The sequence below is a fragment of the Diprion similis genome, chromosome 4, assembly GCF_021155765.1.
Source record: "Diprion similis isolate iyDipSimi1 chromosome 4, iyDipSimi1.1, whole genome shotgun sequence".
NCBI classification, from domain to species: Eukaryota; Metazoa; Arthropoda; class Insecta; order Hymenoptera; family Diprionidae; genus Diprion; species Diprion similis.
The window spans coordinates 16,779,663-16,803,912 of NC_060108.1; positions in this window are offsets into that span (position 1 = coordinate 16,779,663).

The following is a 24,250-nucleotide window of genomic DNA, read 5'->3' on the forward strand; positions in this document are numbered from 1 at the left end:
ATTCCGACGTGATTTTGCGAGAGGAATCGATTAATCGCAGTCCCGATACGCTGCGAGCAACACCTGCAAAGTTACAGCCGAAAAACTGCAGATTTTCATCGTCATTTCTCTCCTGCTGGTCCTACGCTATTTTTCATGTGTTTTCTGAGTTCCTGGGCGTCGAATTAGTCTGAAAAGCGTCATACGAATCGATTCCCAGACAAAAGATTTTTCGGCCAAGAAAAAATCCAAGGCTAACCCCTTAGCATTTTTGGCGAAGATTTCGACGACTTTGAAAAGTGCTGCAATTAATTCTTTGGGGTACTATTCCGACGAGATTTTGCGAGAGGAATCGATTAATCGCAGTCCCGATACGCTGCGAGCAACACCTGCAAAGTTACAGCCGAAAAACTGCAGATTTTCATCGTCATTTCTCTCCTGCTGGTCCTACGCTATTTTTCATGTATTTTCTGAGTTCCTGGGCGTCGAATTAGTCTAAAAAGCGTCATACGGATCGATTCCCAGACAAAAGATTTTTCGGCCAAAAAAAATCCAAGGCTAACCCCTTTGCATTTTTGGCGAAAATTTCGAGGACTTTGAAAAGTGCTGCAATTAATTCTTTAGGGTACTATTCCGACGTGATTTTGCGAGAGGAATCGATTAATCGCAGTCCCGATACGCTGCGAGCAACACCTGCAAAGTTACAGCCGAAAAACTGCAGATTTTCATCGTCATTTCTCTCCTGCTGGTCCTACGCTATTTTTCATGTGTTTTCTGAGTTCCTGGGCGTCGAATTAGTCTAAAAAGCGTCATACAAATCGATTCCCAGACAAAAGATTTTTCGGCCAAAAAAAATCCAAGGCTAACCCCTTTGCATTTTTGGCGAAAATTTCGACGACTTTGGAAAGTGCTGCAATTGATTCTTTAGGGTACTATTCCGACGTGATTTTGCGAGAGGAATCGATTAATCGCAGTCCCGATACGCTGCGAGCAACACCTGCAAAGTTACAGCCGAAAAACTGCAGATTTTCATCGTCATTTCTCTCCTGCTGGTCCTACGCTATTTTTCATGTGTTTTCTGAGTTCCTGGGCGTCGAATTAGTCTAAAAAGCATCATACAAATCGATTCCCAGACAAAAGATTTTTCGGCCAAAAAAAATTCAAGGCTGACCCCTTTGCATTTTTGGCGAAAATTTCGACGACTTTGGAAAGTGCTGCAATTAATTCTTTAGGGTACTATTCCGACGTGATTTTGCGAGAGGAATCGATTAATCGCAGTCCCGATACGCTGCGAGCAACACCTGCAAAGTTACAGCCGAAAAACTGCAGATTTTCATCGTCATTTCTCTCCTGCTGGTCCTACGCTATGTTTCATGTGTTTTCTGAGTTCCTGGGCGTCGAATTAGTCTAAAAAGCATCATACAAATCGATTCCCAGACAAAAGTTTTTTCGGCCAAAAAAAATCCAAGGCTAACCCCTTTGCATTTTTGGCGAAAATTTCGACGACTTTGGAAAGTGCTGCAATTAATTCTTTAGGGTACTATTCCGACGTGATTTTGCGAGAGGAATCGATTAATCGCAGTCCCGATACGCTGCGAGCAACACCTGCAAAGTTACAGCCGAAAAACTGCAGATTTTCATCGTCATTTCTCTCCTGCTGGTCCTACGCTATTTTTCATGTGTTTTCTGAGTTCCTGGGCGTCGAATTAGTCTAAAAAGCGTCATACAAATCGATTCCCAGACAAAAGATTTTTCGGCCAAAAAAAATCCAAGGCTAACCCCTTTGCATTTTTGGCGAAAATTTCGACGACTTTGGAAAGTGCTGCAATTAATTCTTTAGGGTACTATTCCGACGTGATTTTGCGAGAGGAATCGATTAATCGCAGTCCCGATACGCTGCGAGCAACACCTGCAAAGTTACAGCCGAAAAACTGCAGATTTTCATCGTCATTTCTCTCCTGCTGGTCCTACGCTATTTTTCATGTGTTTTCTGAGTTCCTGGGCGTCGAATTAGTCTAAAAAGCGTCATACAAATCGATTCCCAGACAAAAGATTTTTCGGCCAAAAAAAATCCAAGGCTAACCCCTTTGCATTTTTGGCGAAAATTTCGACGACTTTGAAAAGTGCTGCAATTAATTCTTTAGGGTACTATTCCGACGTGATTTTGCGAGAGGAATCGATTAATCGCAGTCCCGATACGCTGCGAGCAACACCTGCAAAGTTACAGCCGAAAAACTGCAGATTTTCATCGTCATTTCTCTCCTGCTGGTCCTACGCTATTTTTCATGTGTTTTCTGAGTTCCTGGGCGTCGAATTAGTCTAAAAAGCGTCATACAAATCGATTCCCAGACAAAAGATTTTTCGGCCAAAAAAAATCCAAGGCTAACCCCTTTGCATTTTTGGCGAAAATTTCGACAACTTTGGAAAGTGCTGCAATTAATTCTTTGAGGTACTATTCCGACGTGATTTTGCGAGAGGAATCGATTAATCGCAGTCCCGATACGCTGCGAGCAACACCTGCAAAGTTACAGCCGAAAAACTGCAGATTTTCATCGTCATTTCTCTCCTGCTGGTCCTACGCTATTTTTCATGTGTTTTCTGAGTTCCTGGGCGTCGAATTAGTCTAAAAAGCGTCATACAAATCGATTCCCAGACAAAAGATTTTTCGGCCAAAAAAAATCCAAGGCTAACCCCTTTGCATTTTTGGCGAAAATTTCGACGACTTTGAAAAGTGCTGCAATTAATTCTTTAGGGTACTATTCCGACGTGATTTTGCGAGAGGAATCGATTAATCGCAGTCCCGATACGCTGCGAGCAACACCTGCAAAGTTACAGCCGAAAAACTGCAGATTTTCATCGTCATTTCTCTCCTGCTGGTCCTACGCTATTTTTCATGTATTTTCTGAGTTCCTGGTTGTCGAATTAGTCTAAGAAGCGTCATACAAATCGATTCCCAGACAAAAGATTTTTCGGCCAAAAAAAATCCAAGGCTAACCCCTTTGCATTTTTGACGAAAATTTCGACGACTTTGGAAAGTGCTGCAATTAATTCTTTAGGGTACTATTCCGACGTGATTTTGCGAGAGGAATCGATTAATCGCAGTCCCGATACGCTGCGAGCAACACCTGCGAAGTTACAGCCGAAAAACTGCAGATTTTCATCGTCATTTCTCTCCTGCTGGTCCTACGCTATTTTTCATGTATTTTCTGAGTTTCTGGGCGTCGAATTAGTCTAAAAAGCGTCATACGGATCGATTCCCAGACAAAAGATTTTTCGGCCAAAAAAAATCCGAGGCTAACCCCTTTGCATTTTTGGCGAAAATTTCGACGACTTTGGAAAGTGCTGCAATTATTTCTTTAGGGTCCTATTCCGACGTGATTTTGCGAGAGGAATCGATTAATCGCAGTCCCGATACGCTGCGAGCAACACCTGCAAAGTTACAGCCGAAAAACTGCAGATTTTCATCGTCATTTCTCTCCTGCTGGTCCTACGCTATTTTTCATGTGTTTTCTGAGTTCCTGGGCGTCGAATTAGTCTAAAAAGCGTCATACAAATCGATTCCCAGACAAAAGATTTTTCGGCCAAAAAAAATCCAAGGCTAACCCCTTTGCATTTTTGGCGAAAATTTCGACGACTTAGGAAAGTGCTGCAATTAATTCTTTAGGGTACTATTCCGACGTGATTTTGCGAGAGGAATCGATAAATCGCAGTCCCGATACGCTGCGAGCAACACCTGCAAAGTTACAGCCGAAAAACTGCAGATTTTCATCGTCATTTCTCTCCTGCTGGTCCTACGCTATTTTTCATGTGTTTTCTGAGTTCCTGGGCGTCGAATTAGTCTGAAAAGCGTCATACGAATCGATTCCCAGACAAAAGATTTTTCGGCCAAGAAAAAATCCAAGGCTAACCCCTTAGCATTTTTGGCGAAGATTTCGACGACTTTGAAAAGTGCTGCAATTAATTCTTTGGGGTACTATTCCGACGAGATTTTGCGAGAGGAATCGATTAATCGCAGTCCCGATACGCTGCGAGCAACACCTGCAAAGTTACAGCCGAAAAACTGCAGATTTTCATCGTCATTTCTCTCCTGCTGGTCCTACGCTATTTTTCATGTATTTTCTGAGTTCCTGGGCGTCGAATTAGTCTAAAAAGCGTCATACGGATCGATTCCCAGACAAAAGATTTTTCGGCCAAAAAAAATCCAAGGCTAACCCCTTTGCATTTTTGGCGAAAATTTCGAGGACTTTGAAAAGTGCTGCAATTAATTCTTTAGGGTACTATTCCGACGTGATTTTGCGAGAGGAATCGATTAATCGCAGTCCCGATACGCTGCGAGCAACACCTGCAAAGTTACAGCCGAAAAACTGCAGATTTTCATCGTCATTTCTCTCCTGCTGGTCCTACGCTATTTTTCATGTGTTTTCTGAGTTCCTGGGCGTCGAATTAGTCTGAAAAGCGTCATACAAATCGATTCCCAGACAAAAGATTTTTCGGCCAAAAAAAATCCAAGGCTAACCCCTTTGCATTTTTGGCGAAAATTTCGACGACTTTGGAAAGTGCTGCAATTAATTCTTTAGGGTACTATTCCGACGTGATTTTGCGAGAGGAATCGATTAATCGCAGTCCCGATACGCTGCGAGCAACACCTGCAAAGTTACAGCCGAAAAACTGCAGATTGTCATCGTCATTTCTCTCCTGCTGGTCCTACGCTATTTTTCATGTGTTTTCTGAGTTCCTGGGCGTCGAATTAGTCTAAAAAGCGTCATACAAATCGATTTCCAGACAAAAGATTTTTCGGCCAAAAAAAATCCAAGGCTAACCCCTTTGCATTTTTGGCGAAAATTTCGACGACTTTGAAAAGTGCTGCAATTAATTCTTTAGGGTACTATTCCGACGTGATTTTGCGAGAGGAATCGATTAATCGCAGTCCCGATACGCTGCGAGCAACACCTGCAAAGTTACAGCCGAAAAACTGCAGATTTTCATCGTCATTTCTCTCCTGCTGGTCCTACGCTATTTTTCATGTGTTTTCTGAGTTCCTGGGCGTCGAATTAGTCTGAAAAGCGTCATACGAATCGATTCCCAGACAAAAGATTTTTCGGCCAAGAAAAAATCCAAGGCTAACCCCTTAGCATTTTTGGCGAAGATTTCGACGACTTTGAAAAGTGCTGCAATTAATTCTTTGGGGTACTATTCCGACGAGATTTTGCGAGAGGAATCGATTAATCGCAGTCCCGATACGCTGCGAGCAACACCTGCAAAGTTACAGCCGAAAAACTGCAGATTTTCATCGTCATTTCTCTCCTGCTGGTCCTACGCTATTTTTCATGTATTTTCTGAGTTCCTGGGCGTCGAATTAGTCTAAAAAGCGTCATACGGATCGATTCCCAGACAAAAGATTTTTCGGCCAAAAAAAATCCAAGGCTAACCCCTTTGCATTTTTGGCGAAAATTTCGAGGACTTTGAAAAGTGCTGCAATTAATTCTTTAGGGTACTATTCCGACGTGATTTTGCGAGAGGAATCGATTAATCGCAGTCCCGATACGCTGCGAGCAACACCTGCAAAGTTACAGCCGAAAAACTGCAGATTTTCATCGTCATTTCTCTCCTGCTGGTCCTACGCTATTTTTCATGTGTTTTCTGAGTTCCTGGGCGTCGAATTAGTCTAAAAAGCGTCATACAAATCGATTCCCAGACAAAAGATTTTTCGGCCAAAAAAAATCCAAGGCTAACCCCTTTGCATTTTTGGCGAAAATTTCGACGACTTTGGAAAGTGCTGCAATTGATTCTTTAGGGTACTATTCCGACGTGATTTTGCGAGAGGAATCGATTAATCGCAGTCCCGATACGCTGCGAGCAACACCTGCAAAGTTACAGCCGAAAAACTGCAGATTTTCATCGTCATTTCTCTCCTGCTGGTCCTACGCTATTTTTCATGTGTTTTCTGAGTTCCTGGGCGTCGAATTAGTCTAAAAAGCATCATACAAATCGATTCCCAGACAAAAGATTTTTCGGCCAAAAAAAATTCAAGGCTGACCCCTTTGCATTTTTGGCGAAAATTTCGACGACTTTGGAAAGTGCTGCAATTAATTCTTTAGGGTACTATTCCGACGTGATTTTGCGAGAGGAATCGATTAATCGCAGTCCCGATACGCTGCGAGCAACACCTGCAAAGTTACAGCCGAAAAACTGCAGATTTTCATCGTCATTTCTCTCCTGCTGGTCCTACGCTATGTTTCATGTGTTTTCTGAGTTCCTGGGCGTCGAATTAGTCTAAAAAGCATCATACAAATCGATTCCCAGACAAAAGTTTTTTCGGCCAAAAAAAATCCAAGGCTAACCCCTTTGCATTTTTGGCGAAAATTTCGACGACTTTGGAAAGTGCTGCAATTAATTCTTTAGGGTACTATTCCGACGTGATTTTGCGAGAGGAATCGATTAATCGCAGTCCCGATACGCTGCGAGCAACACCTGCAAAGTTACAGCCGAAAAACTGCAGATTTTCATCGTCATTTCTCTCCTGCTGGTCCTACGCTATTTTTCATGTGTTTTCTGAGTTCCTGGGCGTCGAATTAGTCTAAAAAGCGTCATACAAATCGATTCCCAGACAAAAGATTTTTCGGCCAAAAAAAATCCAAGGCTAACCCCTTTGCATTTTTGGCGAAAATTTCGACGACTTTGGAAAGTGCTGCAATTAATTCTTTAGGGTACTATTCCGACGTGATTTTGCGAGAGGAATCGATTAATCGCAGTCCCGATACGCTGCGAGCAACACCTGCAAAGTTACAGCCGAAAAACTGCAGATTTTCATCGTCATTTCTCTCCTGCTGGTCCTACGCTATTTTTCATGTGTTTTCTGAGTTCCTGGGCGTCGAATTAGTCTAAAAAGCGTCATACAAATCGATTCCCAGACAAAAGATTTTTCGGCCAAAAAAAATCCAAGGCTAACCCCTTTGCATTTTTGGCGAAAATTTCGACGACTTTGAAAAGTGCTGCAATTAATTCTTTAGGGTACTATTCCGACGTGATTTTGCGAGAGGAATCGATTAATCGCAGTCCCGATACGCTGCGAGCAACACCTGCAAAGTTACAGCCGAAAAACTGCAGATTTTCATCGTCATTTCTCTCCTGCTGGTCCTACGCTATTTTTCATGTGTTTTCTGAGTTCCTGGGCGTCGAATTAGTCTAAAAAGCGTCATACAAATCGATTCCCAGACAAAAGATTTTTCGGCCAAAAAAAATCCAAGGCTAACCCCTTTGCATTTTTGGCGAAAATTTCGACAACTTTGGAAAGTGCTGCAATTAATTCTTTGAGGTACTATTCCGACGTGATTTTGCGAGAGGAATCGATTAATCGCAGTCCCGATACGCTGCGAGCAACACCTGCAAAGTTACAGCCGAAAAACTGCAGATTTTCATCGTCATTTCTCTCCTGCTGGTCCTACGCTATTTTTCATGTATTTTCTGAGTTCCTGGTTGTCGAATTAGTCTAAGAAGCGTCATACAAATCGATTCCCAGACAAAAGATTTTTCGGCCAAAAAAAATCCAAGGCTAACCCCTTTGCATTTTTGACGAAAATTTCGACGACTTTGGAAAGTGCTGCAATTAATTCTTTAGGGTACTATTCCGACGTGATTTTGCGAGAGGAATCGATTAATCGCAGTCCCGATACGCTGCGAGCAACACCTGCGAAGTTACAGCCGAAAAACTGCAGATTTTCATCGTCATTTCTCTCCTGCTGGTCCTACGCTATTTTTCATGTATTTTCTGAGTTTCTGGGCGTCGAATTAGTCTAAAAAGCGTCATACGGATCGATTCCCAGACAAAAGATTTTTCGGCCAAAAAAAATCCGAGGCTAACCCCTTTGCATTTTTGGCGAAAATTTCGACGACTTTGGAAAGTGCTGCAATTATTTCTTTAGGGTCCTATTCCGACGTGATTTTGCGAGAGGAATCGATTAATCGCAGTCCCGATACGCTGCGAGCAACACCTGCAAAGTTACAGCCGAAAAACTGCAGATTTTCATCGTCATTTCTCTCCTGCTGGTCCTACGCTATTTTTCATGTGTTTTCTGAGTTCCTGGGCGTCGAATTAGTCTAAAAAGCGTCATACAAATCGATTCCCAGACAAAAGATTTTTCGGCCAAAAAAAATCCAAGGCTAACCCCTTTGCATTTTTGGCGAAAATTTCGACGACTTAGGAAAGTGCTGCAATTAATTCTTTAGGGTACTATTCCGACGTGATTTTGCGAGAGGAATCGATAAATCGCAGTCCCGATACGCTGCGAGCAACACCTGCAAAGTTACAGCCGAAAAACTGCAGATTTTCATCGTCATTTCTCTCCTGCTGGTCCTACGCTATTTTTCATGTGTTTTCTGAGTTCCTGGGCGTCGAATTAGTCTGAAAAGCGTCATACGAATCGATTCCCAGACAAAAGATTTTTCGGCCAAGAAAAAATCCAAGGCTAACCCCTTAGCATTTTTGGCGAAGATTTCGACGACTTTGAAAAGTGCTGCAATTAATTCTTTGGGGTACTATTCCGACGAGATTTTGCGAGAGGAATCGATTAATCGCAGTCCCGATACGCTGCGAGCAACACCTGCAAAGTTACAGCCGAAAAACTGCAGATTTTCATCGTCATTTCTCTCCTGCTGGTCCTACGCTATTTTTCATGTATTTTCTGAGTTCCTGGGCGTCGAATTAGTCTAAAAAGCGTCATACGGATCGATTCCCAGACAAAAGATTTTTCGGCCAAAAAAAATCCAAGGCTAACCCCTTTGCATTTTTGGCGAAAATTTCGAGGACTTTGAAAAGTGCTGCAATTAATTCTTTAGGGTACTATTCCGACGTGATTTTGCGAGAGGAATCGATTAATCGCAGTCCCGATACGCTGCGAGCAACACCTGCAAAGTTACAGCCGAAAAACTGCAGATTTTCATCGTCATTTCTCTCCTGCTGGTCCTACGCTATTTTTCATGTGTTTTCTGAGTTCCTGGGCGTCGAATTAGTCTGAAAAGCGTCATACAAATCGATTCCCAGACAAAAGATTTTTCGGCCAAAAAAAATCCAAGGCTAACCCCTTTGCATTTTTGGCGAAAATTTCGACGACTTTGGAAAGTGCTGCAATTAATTCTTTAGGGTACTATTCCGACGTGATTTTGCGAGAGGAATCGATTAATCGCAGTCCCGATACGCTGCGAGCAACACCTGCAAAGTTACAGCCGAAAAACTGCAGATTGTCATCGTCATTTCTCTCCTGCTGGTCCTACGCTATTTTTCATGTGTTTTCTGAGTTCCTGGGCGTCGAATTAGTCTAAAAAGCGTCATACAAATCGATTTCCAGACAAAAGATTTTTCGGCCAAAAAAAATCCAAGGCTAACCCCTTTGCATTTTTGGCGAAAATTTCGACGACTTTGAAAAGTGCTGCAATTAATTCTTTAGGGTACTATTCCGACGTGATTTTGCGAGAGGAATCGATTAATCGCAGTCCCGATACGCTGCGAGCAACACCTGCAAAGTTACAGCCGAAAAACTGCAGATTTTCATCGTCATTTCTCTCCTGCTGGTCCTACGCTATTTTTCATGTGTTTTCTGAGTTCCTGGGCGTCGAATTAGTCTGAAAAGCGTCATACGAATCGATTCCCAGACAAAAGATTTTTCGGCCAAGAAAAAATCCAAGGCTAACCCCTTAGCATTTTTGGCGAAGATTTCGACGACTTTGAAAAGTGCTGCAATTAATTCTTTGGGGTACTATTCCGACGAGATTTTGCGAGAGGAATCGATTAATCGCAGTCCCGATACGCTGCGAGCAACACCTGCAAAGTTACAGCCGAAAAACTGCAGATTTTCATCGTCATTTCTCTCCTGCTGGTCCTACGCTATTTTTCATGTATTTTCTGAGTTCCTGGGCGTCGAATTAGTCTAAAAAGCGTCATACGGATCGATTCCCAGACAAAAGATTTTTCGGCCAAAAAAAATCCAAGGCTAACCCCTTTGCATTTTTGGCGAAAATTTCGAGGACTTTGAAAAGTGCTGCAATTAATTCTTTAGGGTACTATTCCGACGTGATTTTGCGAGAGGAATCGATTAATCGCAGTCCCGATACGCTGCGAGCAACACCTGCAAAGTTACAGCCGAAAAACTGCAGATTTTCATCGTCATTTCTCTCCTGCTGGTCCTACGCTATTTTTCATGTGTTTTCTGAGTTCCTGGGCGTCGAATTAGTCTAAAAAGCGTCATACAAATCGATTCCCAGACAAAAGATTTTTCGGCCAAAAAAAATCCAAGGCTAACCCCTTTGCATTTTTGGCGAAAATTTCGACGACTTTGGAAAGTGCTGCAATTGATTCTTTAGGGTACTATTCCGACGTGATTTTGCGAGAGGAATCGATTAATCGCAGTCCCGATACGCTGCGAGCAACACCTGCAAAGTTACAGCCGAAAAACTGCAGATTTTCATCGTCATTTCTCTCCTGCTGGTCCTACGCTATTTTTCATGTGTTTTCTGAGTTCCTGGGCGTCGAATTAGTCTAAAAAGCATCATACAAATCGATTCCCAGACAAAAGATTTTTCGGCCAAAAAAAATTCAAGGCTGACCCCTTTGCATTTTTGGCGAAAATTTCGACGACTTTGGAAAGTGCTGCAATTAATTCTTTAGGGTACTATTCCGACGTGATTTTGCGAGAGGAATCGATTAATCGCAGTCCCGATACGCTGCGAGCAACACCTGCAAAGTTACAGCCGAAAAACTGCAGATTTTCATCGTCATTTCTCTCCTGCTGGTCCTACGCTATGTTTCATGTGTTTTCTGAGTTCCTGGGCGTCGAATTAGTCTAAAAAGCATCATACAAATCGATTCCCAGACAAAAGTTTTTTCGGCCAAAAAAAATCCAAGGCTAACCCCTTTGCATTTTTGGCGAAAATTTCGACGACTTTGGAAAGTGCTGCAATTAATTCTTTAGGGTACTATTCCGACGTGATTTTGCGAGAGGAATCGATTAATCGCAGTCCCGATACGCTGCGAGCAACACCTGCAAAGTTACAGCCGAAAAACTGCAGATTTTCATCGTCATTTCTCTCCTGCTGGTCCTACGCTATTTTTCATGTGTTTTCTGAGTTCCTGGGCGTCGAATTAGTCTAAAAAGCGTCATACAAATCGATTCCCAGACAAAAGATTTTTCGGCCAAAAAAAATCCAAGGCTAACCCCTTTGCATTTTTGGCGAAAATTTCGACGACTTTGGAAAGTGCTGCAATTAATTCTTTAGGGTACTATTCCGACGTGATTTTGCGAGAGGAATCGATTAATCGCAGTCCCGATACGCTGCGAGCAACACCTGCAAAGTTACAGCCGAAAAACTGCAGATTTTCATCGTCATTTCTCTCCTGCTGGTCCTACGCTATTTTTCATGTGTTTTCTGAGTTCCTGGGCGTCGAATTAGTCTAAAAAGCGTCATACAAATCGATTCCCAGACAAAAGATTTTTCGGCCAAAAAAAATCCAAGGCTAACCCCTTTGCATTTTTGGCGAAAATTTCGACGACTTTGAAAAGTGCTGCAATTAATTCTTTAGGGTACTATTCCGACGTGATTTTGCGAGAGGAATCGATTAATCGCAGTCCCGATACGCTGCGAGCAACACCTGCAAAGTTACAGCCGAAAAACTGCAGATTTTCATCGTCATTTCTCTCCTGCTGGTCCTACGCTATTTTTCATGTGTTTTCTGAGTTCCTGGGCGTCGAATTAGTCTAAAAAGCGTCATACAAATCGATTCCCAGACAAAAGATTTTTCGGCCAAAAAAAATCCAAGGCTAACCCCTTTGCATTTTTGGCGAAAATTTCGACAACTTTGGAAAGTGCTGCAATTAATTCTTTGAGGTACTATTCCGACGTGATTTTGCGAGAGGAATCGATTAATCGCAGTCCCGATACGCTGCGAGCAACACCTGCAAAGTTACAGCCGAAAAACTGCAGATTTTCATCGTCATTTCTCTCCTGCTGGTCCTACGCTATTTTTCATGTGTTTTCTGAGTTCCTGGGCGTCGAATTACTCTAAAAAGCGTCATACAAATCGATTCCCAGACAAAAGATTTTTCGGCCAAAAAAAATCCAAGGCTAACCCCTTTGCATTTTTGGCGAAAATTTCGACGACTTTGAAAAGTGCTGCAATTAATTCTTTAGGGTACTATTCCGACGTGATTTTGCGAGAGGAATCGATTAATCGCAGTCCCGATACGCTGCGAGCAACACCTGCAAAGTTACAGCCGAAAAACTGCAGATTTTCATCGTCATTTCTCTCCTGCTGGTCCTACGCTATTTTTCATGTATTTTCTGAGTTCCTGGTTGTCGAATTAGTCTAAGAAGCGTCATACAAATCGATTCCCAGACAAAAGATTTTTCGGCCAAAAAAAATCCAAGGCTAACCCCTTTGCATTTTTGACGAAAATTTCGACGACTTTGGAAAGTGCTGCAATTAATTCTTTAGGGTACTATTCCGACGTGATTTTGCGAGAGGAATCGATTAATCGCAGTCCCGATACGCTGCGAGCAACACCTGCGAAGTTACAGCCGAAAAACTGCAGATTTTCATCGTCATTTCTCTCCTGCTGGTCCTACGCTATTTTTCATGTATTTTCTGAGTTTCTGGGCGTCGAATTAGTCTAAAAAGCGTCATACGGATCGATTCCCAGACAAAAGATTTTTCGGCCAAAAAAAATCCGAGGCTAACCCCTTTGCATTTTTGGCGAAAATTTCGACGACTTTGGAAAGTGCTGCAATTATTTCTTTAGGGTCCTATTCCGACGTGATTTTGCGAGAGGAATCGATTAATCGCAGTCCCGATACGCTGCGAGCAACACCTGCAAAGTTACAGCCGAAAAACTGCAGATTTTCATCGTCATTTCTCTCCTGCTGGTCCTACGCTATTTTTCATGTGTTTTCTGAGTTCCTGGGCGTCGAATTAGTCTAAAAAGCGTCATACAAATCGATTCCCAGACAAAAGATTTTTCGGCCAAAAAAAATCCAAGGCTAACCCCTTTGCATTTTTGGCGAAAATTTCGACGACTTAGGAAAGTGCTGCAATTAATTCTTTAGGGTACTATTCCGACGTGATTTTGCGAGAGGAATCGATAAATCGCAGTCCCGATACGCTGCGAGCAACACCTGCAAAGTTACAGCCGAAAAACTGCAGATTTTCATCGTCATTTCTCTCCTGCTGGTCCTACGCTATTTTTCATGTGTTTTCTGAGTTCCTGGGCGTCGAATTAGTCTGAAAAGCGTCATACGAATCGATTCCCAGACAAAAGATTTTTCGGCCAAGAAAAAATCCAAGGCTAACCCCTTAGCATTTTTGGCGAAGATTTCGACGACTTTGAAAAGTGCTGCAATTAATTCTTTGGGGTACTATTCCGACGAGATTTTGCGAGAGGAATCGATTAATCGCAGTCCCGATACGCTGCGAGCAACACCTGCAAAGTTACAGCCGAAAAACTGCAGATTTTCATCGTCATTTCTCTCCTGCTGGTCCTACGCTATTTTTCATGTATTTTCTGAGTTCCTGGGCGTCGAATTAGTCTAAAAAGCGTCATACGGATCGATTCCCAGACAAAAGATTTTTCGGCCAAAAAAAATCCAAGGCTAACCCCTTTGCATTTTTGGCGAAAATTTCGAGGACTTTGAAAAGTGCTGCAATTAATTCTTTAGGGTACTATTCCGACGTGATTTTGCGAGAGGAATCGATTAATCGCAGTCCCGATACGCTGCGAGCAACACCTGCAAAGTTACAGCCGAAAAACTGCAGATTTTCATCGTCATTTCTCTCCTGCTGGTCCTACGCTATTTTTCATGTGTTTTCTGAGTTCCTGGGCGTCGAATTAGTCTAAAAAGCGTCATACAAATCGATTCCCAGACAAAAGATTTTTCGGCCAAAAAAAATCCAAGGCTAACCCCTTTGCATTTTTGGCGAAAATTTCGACGACTTTGGAAAGTGCTGCAATTAATTCTTTAGGGTACTATTCCGACGTGATTTTGCGAGAGGAATCGATTAATCGCAGTCCCGATACGCTGCGAGCAACACCTGCAAAGTTACAGCCGAAAAACTGCAGATTTTCATCGTCATTTCTCTCCTGCTGGTCCTACGCTATGTTTCATGTGTTTTCTGAGTTCCTGGGCGTCGAATTAGTCTAAAAAGCATCATACAAATCGATTCCCAGACAAAAGTTTTTTCGGCCAAAAAAAATCCAAGGCTAACCCCTTTGCATTTTTGGCGAAAATTTCGACGACTTTGAAAAGTGCTGCAATTATTTCTTTAGGGTCCTATTCCGACGTGATTTTGCGAGAGGAATCGATTAATCGCAGTCCCAATACGCTGCGAGCAACACCTGCAAAGTTACAGCCGAAAAACTGCAGATTTTCATCGTCATTTCTCTCCTGCTGGTCCTACGCTATTTTTCATGTGTTTTCTGAGTTCCTGGGCGTCGAATTAGTCTAAAAAGCGTCATACAAATCGATTCCCAGACAAAAGATTTTTCGGCCAAAAAAAATCCAAGGCTAACCCCTTTGCATTTTTGGCGAAAATTTCGACGACTTAGGAAAGTGCTGCAATTAATTCTTTAGGGTACTATTCCGACGTGATTTTGCGAGAGGAATCGATTAATCGCAGTCCCGATACGCTGCGAGCAACACCTGCAAAGTTACAGCCGAAAAACTGCAGATTTTCATCGTCATTTCTCTCCTGCTGGTCCTACGCTATTTTTCATGTGTTTTCTGAGTTCCTGGGCGTCGAATTAGTCTCAAAAGCGTCATACAAATCGATTCCCAGACAAAAGATTTTTCGGCCAAAAAAAATCCAAGGCTAACCCCTTTGCATTTTTGGCGAAAATTTCAACGACTTTGGAAAGTGCTGCAATTAATTCTTCAGGGTACTATTCCGACGTGATTTTGCGAGAGGAATCGATTAATCGCAGTCCCGATACGCTGCGAGCAACACCTGCAAAGTTACAGCCGAAAAACTGCAGATTTTCATCGTCATTTCTCTCCTGCTGGTCCTACGCTATTTTTCATGTGTTTTCTGAGTTCCTGGGCGTCGAATTAGTCTAAAAAGCGTCATACAAATCGATTCCCAGACAAAAGATTTTTCGGCCAATAAAAATCCAAGGCTAACCCCTTTGCATTTTTGGCGAAAATTTCGACGACTTTGGAAAGTGCTGCAATTAATTCTTTAGGGTACTATTCCGACGTGATTTTGCGAGAGGAATCGATTAATCGCAGTCCCGATACGCTGCGAGCAACACCTGCAAAGTTACAGCCGAAAAACTGCAGATTTTCATCGTCATTTCTCTCCTGCTGGTCCTACGCCATTTTTCATGTGTTTTCTGAGTTCCTGGGCGTCAAATTAGTCTAAAAAGCGTCATACAAATCGATTCCCAGACAAAAGATTTTTCGGCCAAAAAAAATCCAAGGCTAACCCCTTTGCATTTTTGGCGAAAATTTCGACGACTTTGGAAAGTGCTGCAATTAATTCTTTAGGGTACTATTCCGACGTGATTTTGCGAGAGGAATCGATTAATCGCAGTCCCGATACGCTGCGAGCAACACCTGCAAAGTTACAGCCGAAAAACTGCAGATTTTCATCGTCATTTCTCTTCTGCTGGTCCTACGCTATTTTTCATGTGTTTTCTGAGTTCCTGGGCGTCGAATTAGTCTAAAAAGCGTCATACAAATCGATTCCCAGACAAAAGATTTTTCGGCCAAAAAAAATCCAAGGCTAACCCCTTTGCATTTTTGGCGAAAATTTCGACGACTTTGGAAAGTGCTGCAATTAATTCTTTAGGGTACTATTCCGACGTGATTTTGCGAGAGGAATCGATTAATCGCAGTCCCGATACGCTGCGAGCAACACCTGCAAAGTTACAGCCGAAAAACTGCAGATTTTCATCGTCATTTCTCTCCTGCTGGTCCTACGCTATTCTCCATGTATTTTCTGAGTTCCTGGGCGTCGAATTAGTCTAAAAAGCGTCATACGGATCGATTCCCAGACAAAAGATTTTTCGGCCAAAAAAAATCCAAGGCTAACCCCTTTGCATTTTTGGCGAAAATTTCGACGACTTTGAAAAGTGCTGCAATTATTTCTTTAGGGTACTATTCCGACGTGATTTTGCGAGAGGAATCGATTAATCGCAGTCCCGATACGCTGCGAGCAACACCTGCAAAGTTACAGCCGAAAAACTGCAGATTTTCATCGTCATTTCTCTCCTGCTGGTCCTACGCTATTTTTCATGTGTTTTCTGAGTTCCTGGGCGTCGAATTAGTCTAAAAAGCGTCATACAAATCGATTCCCAGACAAAAGATTTTTCGGCCAAAAAAAATCCAAGGCTAACCCCTTTGCATTTTTGGCGAAAATTTCGACGACTTTGGAAAGTGCTGCAATTAATTCTTTAGGGTACTATTCCGACGTGATTTTGCGAGAGGAATCGATTAATCGCAGTCCCGATACGCTGCGAGCAACACCTGCAAAGTTACAGCCGAAAAACTGCAGATTTTCATCGTCATTTCTCTCCTGCTGGTCCTACGCTATTCTCCATGTATTTTCTGAGTTCCTGGGCGTCGAATTAGTCTAAAAAGCGTCATACGGATCGATTCCCAGACAAAAGATTTTTCGGCCAAAAAAAATCCAAGGCTAACCCCTTTGCATTTTTGGCGAAAATTTCGACGACTTTGAAAAGTGCTGCAATTATTTCTTTAGGGTACTATTCCGACGTGATTTTGCGAGAGGAATCGATTAATCGCAGTCCCGATACGCTGCGAGCAACACCTGCAAAGTTACAGCCGAAAAACTGCAGATTTTCATCGTCATTTCTCTCCTGCTGGTCCTACGCTATTTTTCATGTGTTTTCTGAGTTCCTGGGCGTCGAATTAGTCTAAAAAGCGTCATACAAATCGATTCCCAGACAAAAGATTTTTCGGCCAAAAAAAATCCAAGGCTAACCCCTTTGCATTTTTGGCGAAAATTTCGACGACTTTGAAAAGTGCTGCAATTATTTCTTTAGGGTACTATTCCGACGTGATTTTGCGAGAGGAATCGATTAATCGCAGTCCCGATACGCTGCGAGCAACACCTGCAAAGTTACAGCCGAAAAACTGCAGATTTTCATCGTCATTTCTCTCCTGCTGGTCCTACGCTATTTTTCATGTGTTTTCTGAGTTCCTGGGCGTCGAATTAGTCTAAAAAGCGTCATACAAATCGATTCCCAGACAAAAGATTTTTCGGCCAAAAAAAATCCAAGGCTAACCCCTTTGCATTTTTGGCGAAAATTTCGACGACTTTGGAAAGTGCTGCAATTAATTCTTTAGGGTACTATTCCGACGTGATTTTGCGAGAGGAATCGATTAATCGCAGTCCCGATACGCTGCGAGCAACACCTGCAAAGTTACAGCCGAAAAACTGCAGATTTTCATCGTCATTTCTCTCCTGCTGGTCCTACGCCATTTTTCATGTGTTTTCTGAGTTCCTGGGCGTCGAATTAGTCTAAAAAGCGTCATACGGATCGATTCCCAGACAAAAGATTTTTCGGCCAAAAAAAATCCAAGGCTAACCCCTTTGCATTTTTGGCGAAAATTTCGACGACTTTGAAAAGTGCTGCAATTATTTCTTTAGGGTACTATTCCGACGTGATTTTGCGAGAGGAATCGATTAATCGCAGTCCCGATACGCTGCGAGCAACACCTGCAAAGTTACAGCCGAAAAACTGCAGATTTTCATCGTCATTTCTCTCCTGCTGGTCCTACGCTATTTTTCATGTGTTTTCTGAGTTCCTGGGCGTCGAATTAGTCTAAAAAGCGTCATACAAATCGATTCCCAGATAAAAGATTTTTCGGCCAAAAAAAATCCAAGGCTAACCCCTTTGCATTTTTGGCGAAAATTTCGACGACTTTGAAAAGTGCTGCAATTAATTCTTTAGGGTACTATTCCGACGTGATTTTGCGAGAGGAATCGATTAATCGCAGTCCCGATACGCTGCGAGCAACACCTGCAAAGTTACAGCCGAAAAACTGCAGATTTTCATCGTCATTTCTCTCCTGCTGGTCCTACGCCATTTTTCATGTGTTTTCTGAGTTCCTGGGCGTCAAATTAGTCGAAAAAGCGTCATACAAATCGATTCCCAGACAAAAGATTTTTCGGCCAAAAAAAATCCAAGGCTAACCCCTTTGCATTTTTGGCGAAAATTTCGACGACTTTGGAAAGTGCTGCAATTAATTCTTTAGGGTACTATTCCGACGTGATTTTGCGAGAGGAATCGATTAATCGCAGTCCCGATACGCTGCGAGCAACACCTGCAAAGTTACAGCCGAAAAACTGCAGATTTTTATCGTCATTTTTCTCCTGCTGGTCCTACGCTATTTTTCATGTGTTTTCTGAGTTCCTGGGCGTCGAATTAGTCTAAAAAGCGTCATACAAATCGATTCCCAGACAAAAGATTTTTCGGCCAAAAAAAATCCAAGGCTAACCCCTTTGCATTTTTGGCGAAAATTTCGACGACTTTGAAAAGTGCTGCAATTATTTCTTTAGGGTACTATTCCGACGTGATTTTGCGAGAGGAATCGATTAATCGCAGTCCCGATACGCTGCGAGCAACACCTGCAAAGTTACAGCCGAAAAACTGCAGATTTTCATCGTCATTTCTCTCCTGCTGGTCCTACGCTATTTTTCATGTGTTTTCTGAGTTCCTGGGCGTCGAATTAGTCTAAAAAGCGTCATACAAATCGATTCCCAGACAAAAGATTTTTCGGCCAAAAAAAATCCAAGGCTAACCCCTTTGCATTTTTGGCGAAAATTTCGACGACTTTGGAAAGTGCTGCAATTAATTCTTTAGGGTACTATTCCGACGTGATTTTGCGAGAGGAATCGATTAATCGCAGTCCCGATACGCTGCGAGCAACACCTGCAAAGTTACAGCCGAAAAACTGCAGATTTTCATCGTCATTTCTCTCCTGCTGGTCCTACGCCATTTTTCATGTGTTTTCTGAGTTCCTGGGCGTCAAATTAGTCTAAAAAGCGTCATACAAATCGATTCCCAGACAAAAGATTTTTCGGCCAAAAAAAATCCAAGGCTAACCCCTTTGCATTTTTGGCGAAAATTTCGACGACTTTGGAAAGTGCTGCAATTAATTCTTTAGGGTACTATTCCGACGTGATTTTGCGAGAGGAATCGATTAATCGCAGTCCCGATACGCTGCGAGCAACACCTGTAAAGTTACAGCCGAAAAACTGCAGATTTTCATCGTCATTTCTCTCCTGCTGGTCCTACGCTATTCTTCATGTATTTTCTGAGTTCCTGGGCGTCGAATTAGTCTAAAAAGCGTCATACGGATCGATTCCCAGACAAAAGATTTTTCGGCCAAAAAAAATCCAAGGCTAACCCCTTTGCATTTTTGGCGAAAATTTCGACGACTTTGAAATGTGCTGCAATTATTTCTTTAGGGTACTATTCCGACGTGATTTTGCGAGAGGAATCGATTAATCGCAGTCCCGATACGCTGCGAGCAACACCTGCAAAGTTACAGCCGAAAAACTGCAGATTTTCATCGTCATTTCTCTCCTGCTGGTCCTACGCTATTTTTCATGTGTTTTCTGAGTTCCTGGGCGTCGAATTAGTCTAAAAAGCGTCATACAAATCGATTCCCAGACAAAAGATTTTTCGGCCAAAAAAAATCCAAGGCTAACCCCTTTGCATTTTTGGCGAAAATTTCGACGACTTTGGAAAGTGCTGCAATTAATTCTTTAGGGTACTATTCCGACGTGATTTTGCGAGAGGAATCGATTAATCGCAGTCCCGATACGCTGCGAGCAACACCTGCAAAGTTACAGCCGAAAAACTGCAGATTTTTATCGTCATTTTTCTCCTGCTGGTCCTACGCTATTTTTCATGTGTTTTCTGAGTTCCTGGGCGTCGAATTAGTCTAAAAAGCGTCATACAAATCGATTCCCAGACAAAAGATTTTTCGGCCAAAAAAAATCCAAGGCTAACCCCTTTGCATTTTTGGCGAAAATTTCGACGACTTTGGAAAGTGCTGCAATTAATTCTTTAGGGTACTATTCCGACGTGATTTTGCGAGAGGAATCGATTAATCGCAGTCCCGATACGCTGCGAGCAACACCTGCAAAGTTACAGCCGAAAAACTGCAGATTTTCATCGTCATTTCTCTCCTGCTGGTCCTACGCTATTTTTCATGTGTTTTCTGAGTTCCTGGGCGTCGAATTAGTCTTAAAAGCGTCATACAAATCGATTCCCAGACAAAAGATTTTTCGGCCAAAAAAAATCCAAGGCTAACCCCTTTGCATTTTTGGCGAAAATTTCGACGACTTTGAAAAGTGCTGCAATTAATTCTTTAGGGTACTATTCCGACGTGATTTTGCGAGAGGAATCGATTAATCGCAGTCCCGATACGCTGCGAGCAACACCTGCAAAGTTACAGCCGAAAAACTGCAGATTTTCATCGTCATTTCTCTCCTGCTGGTCCTACGCTATTTTTCATGTATTTTCTGAGTTCCTGGGCGTCGAATTAGTCTAAAAAGCGTCATACGGATCGATTCCCAGACAAAAAATTTTTCGGCCAAAAAAAATCCAAGGCTAACCCCTTTGCATTTTTGGCGAAAATTTCGACGACTTTGAAAAGTGCTGCAATTATTTCTTTAGGGTACTATTCCGACGTGATTTTGCGAGAGGAATCGATTAATCGCAGTCCCGATACGCTGCGAGCAACACCTGCAAAGTTACAGCCGAAAAACTGCAGATTTTCATCGTCATTTCTCTCCTGCTGGTCCTACGCTATTTTTCATGTGTTTTCTGAGTTCCTGGGCGTCGAATTAGTCTAAAAAGCGTCATACAAATCGATTCCCAGACAAAAGATTTTTCGGCCAAAAAAAATCCAAGGCTAACCCCTTTGCATTTTTGGCGAAAATTTCGACGACTTTGGAAAGTGCTGCAATTAATTCTTTAGGGTACTATTCCGACGTGATTTTGCGAGAGGAATCGATTAATCGCAGTCCCGATACGCTGCGAGCAACACCTGCAAAGTTACAGCCGAAAAACTGCAGATTTTCATCGTCATTTCTCTCCTGCTGGTCCTACGCCATTTTTCATGTGTTTTCTGAGTTCCTGGGCGTCAAATTAGTCTAAAAAGCGTCATACAAATCGATTCCCAGACAAAAGATTTTTCGGCCAAAAAAAATCCAAGGCTAACCCCTTTGCATTTTTGGCGAAAATTTCGACGACTTTGGAAAGTGCTGCAATTAATTCTTTAGGGTACTATTCCGACGTGATTTTGCGAGAGGAATCGATTAATCGCAGTCCCGATACGCTGCGAGCAACACCTGTAAAGTTACAGCCGAAAAACTGCAGATTTTCATCGTCATTTCTCTCCTGCTGGTCCTACGCTATTCTTCATGTATTTTCTGAGTTCCTGGGCGTCGAATTAGTCTAAAAAGCGTCATACGGATCGATTCCCAGACAAAAGATTTTTCGGCCAAAAAAAATCCAAGGCTAACCCCTTTGCATTTTTGGCGAAAATTTCGACGACTTTGAAAAGTGCTGCAATTATTTCTTTAGGGTACTATTCCGACGTGATTTTGCGAGAGGAATCGATTAATCGCAGTCCCGATACGCTGCGAGCAACACCTGCAAAGTTACAGCCGAAAAACTGCAGATTTTCATCGTCATTTCTCTCCTGCTGGTCCTACGCTATTTTTCATGTGTTTTCTGAGTTCCTGGGCGTCGAATTAGTCTAAAAAGCGTCATACAAATCGATTCCCAGACAAAAGATTTTTCGGCCAAAAAAAATCCAAGGCTAACCCCTTTGCATTTTTGGCGAAAATTTCGACGACTTTGGAAAGTGCTGCAATTAATTCTTTAGGGTACTATTCCGACGTGATTTTGCGAGAGGAATCGATTAATCGCAGTCCCGATACGCTGCGAGCAACACCTGCAAAGTTACAGCCGAAAAACTGCAGATTTTTATCGTCATTTTTCTCCTGCTGGTCCTACGCTATTTTTCATGTGTTTTCTGAGTTCCTGGGCGTCGAATTAGTCTAAAAAGCGTCATACAAATCGATTCCCAGACAAAAGATTTTTCGGCCAAAAAAAATCCAAGGCTAACCCCTTTGCATTTTTGGCGAAAATTTCGACGACTTTGGAAAGTGCTGCAATTAATTCTTTAGGGTACTATTCCGACGTGATTTTGCGAGAGGAATCGATTAATCGCAGTCCCGATACGCTGCGAGCAACACCTGCAAAGTTACAGCCGAAAAACTGCAGATTTTCATCGTCATTTCTCTCCTGCTGGTCCTACGCTATTTTTCATGTGTTTTCTGAGTTCCTGGGCGTCGAATTAGTCTTAAAAGCGTCATACAAATCGATTCCCAGACAAAAGATTTTTCGGCCAAAAAAAATCCAAGGCTAACCCCTTTGCATTTTTGGCGAAAATTTCGACGACTTTGAAAAGTGCTGCAATTAATTCTTTAGGGTACTATTCCGACGTGATTTTGCGAGAGGAATCGATTAATCGCAGTCCCGATACGCTGCGAGCAACACCTGCAAAGTTACAGCCGAAAAACTGCAGATTTTCATCGTCATTTCTCTCCTGCTGGTCCTACGCTATTTTTCATGTATTTTCTGAGTTCCTGGGCGTCGAATTAGTCTAAAAAGCGTCATACGGATCGATTCCCAGACAAAAAATTTTTCGGCCAAAAAAAATCCAAGGCTAACCCCTTTGCATTTTTGGCGAAAATTTCGACGACTTTGAAAAGTGCTGCAATTATTTCTTTAGGGTACTATTCCGACGTGATTTTGCGAGAGGAATCGATTAATCGCAGTCCCGATACGCTGCGAGCAACACCTGCAAAGTTACAGCCGAAAAACTGCAGATTTTCATCGTCATTTCTCTCCTGCTGGTCCTACGCTATTTTTCATGTGTTTTCTGAGTTCCTGGGCGTCGAATTAGTCTAAAAAGCGTCATACAAATCGATTCCCAGACAAAAGATTTTTCGGCCAAAAAAAATCCAAGGCTAACCCCTTTGCATTTTTGGCGAAAATTTCGACGACTTTGGAAAGTGCTGCAATTAATTCTTTAGGGTACTATTCCGACGTGATTTTGCGAGAGGAATCGATTAATCGCAGTCCCGATACGCTGCGAGCAACACCTGCAAAGTTACAGCCGAAAAACTGCAGATTTTCATCGTCATTTCTCTCCTGCTGGTCCTACGCCATTTTTCATGTGTTTTCTGAGTTCCTGGGCGTCAAATTAGTCTAAAAAGCGTCATACAAATCGATTCCCAGACAAAAGATTTTTCGGCCAAAAAAAATCCAAGGCTAACCCCTTTGCATTTTTGGCGAAAATTTCGACGACTTTGGAAAGTGCTGCAATTAATTCTTTAGGGTACTATTCCGACGTGATTTTGCGAGAGGAATCGATTAATCGCAGTCCCGATACGCTGCGAGCAACACCTGCAAAGTTACAGCCGAAAAACTGCAGATTTTCATCGTCATTTCTCTCCTGCTGGTCCTACGCCATTTTTCATGTGTTTTCTGAGTTCCTGGGCGTCAAATTAGTCTAAAAAGCGTCATACAAATCGATTTCCAGACAAAAGATTTTTCGGCCAAAAAAAATCCAAGGCTAACCCCTTTGCATTTTTGGCGAAAATTTCGACGACTTTGGAAAGTGCTGCAATTAATTCTTTAGGGTACTATTCCGACGTGATTTTGCGAGAGGAATCGATTAATCGCAGTCCCGATACGCTGCGAGCAACACCTGCAAAGTTACAGCCGAAAAACTGCAGATTTTCATCGTCATTTCTCTCCTGCTGGTCCTACGCTATTTTTCATGTATTTTCTGAGTTCCTGGGCGTCGAATTAGTCTAAAAAGCGTCATACGGATCGATTCCCAGACAAAAGATTTTTCGGCCAAAAAAAATCCAAGGCTAACCCCTTTGCATTTTTGGCGAAAATTTCGACGACTTTGAAAAGTGCTGCAATTATTTCTTTAGGGTACTATTCCGACGTGATTTTGCGAGAGGAATCGATTAATCGCAGTCCCGATACGCTGCGAGCAACACCTGCAAAGTTACAGCCGAAAAACTGCAGATTTTCATCGTCATTTCTCTCCTGCTGGTCCTACGCTATTTTTCATGTGTTTTCTGAGTTTCTGGGCGTCGAATTAGTCTAAAAAGCGTCATACAAATCGATTCCCAGACAAAAGATTTTTCGGCCAAAAAAAATCC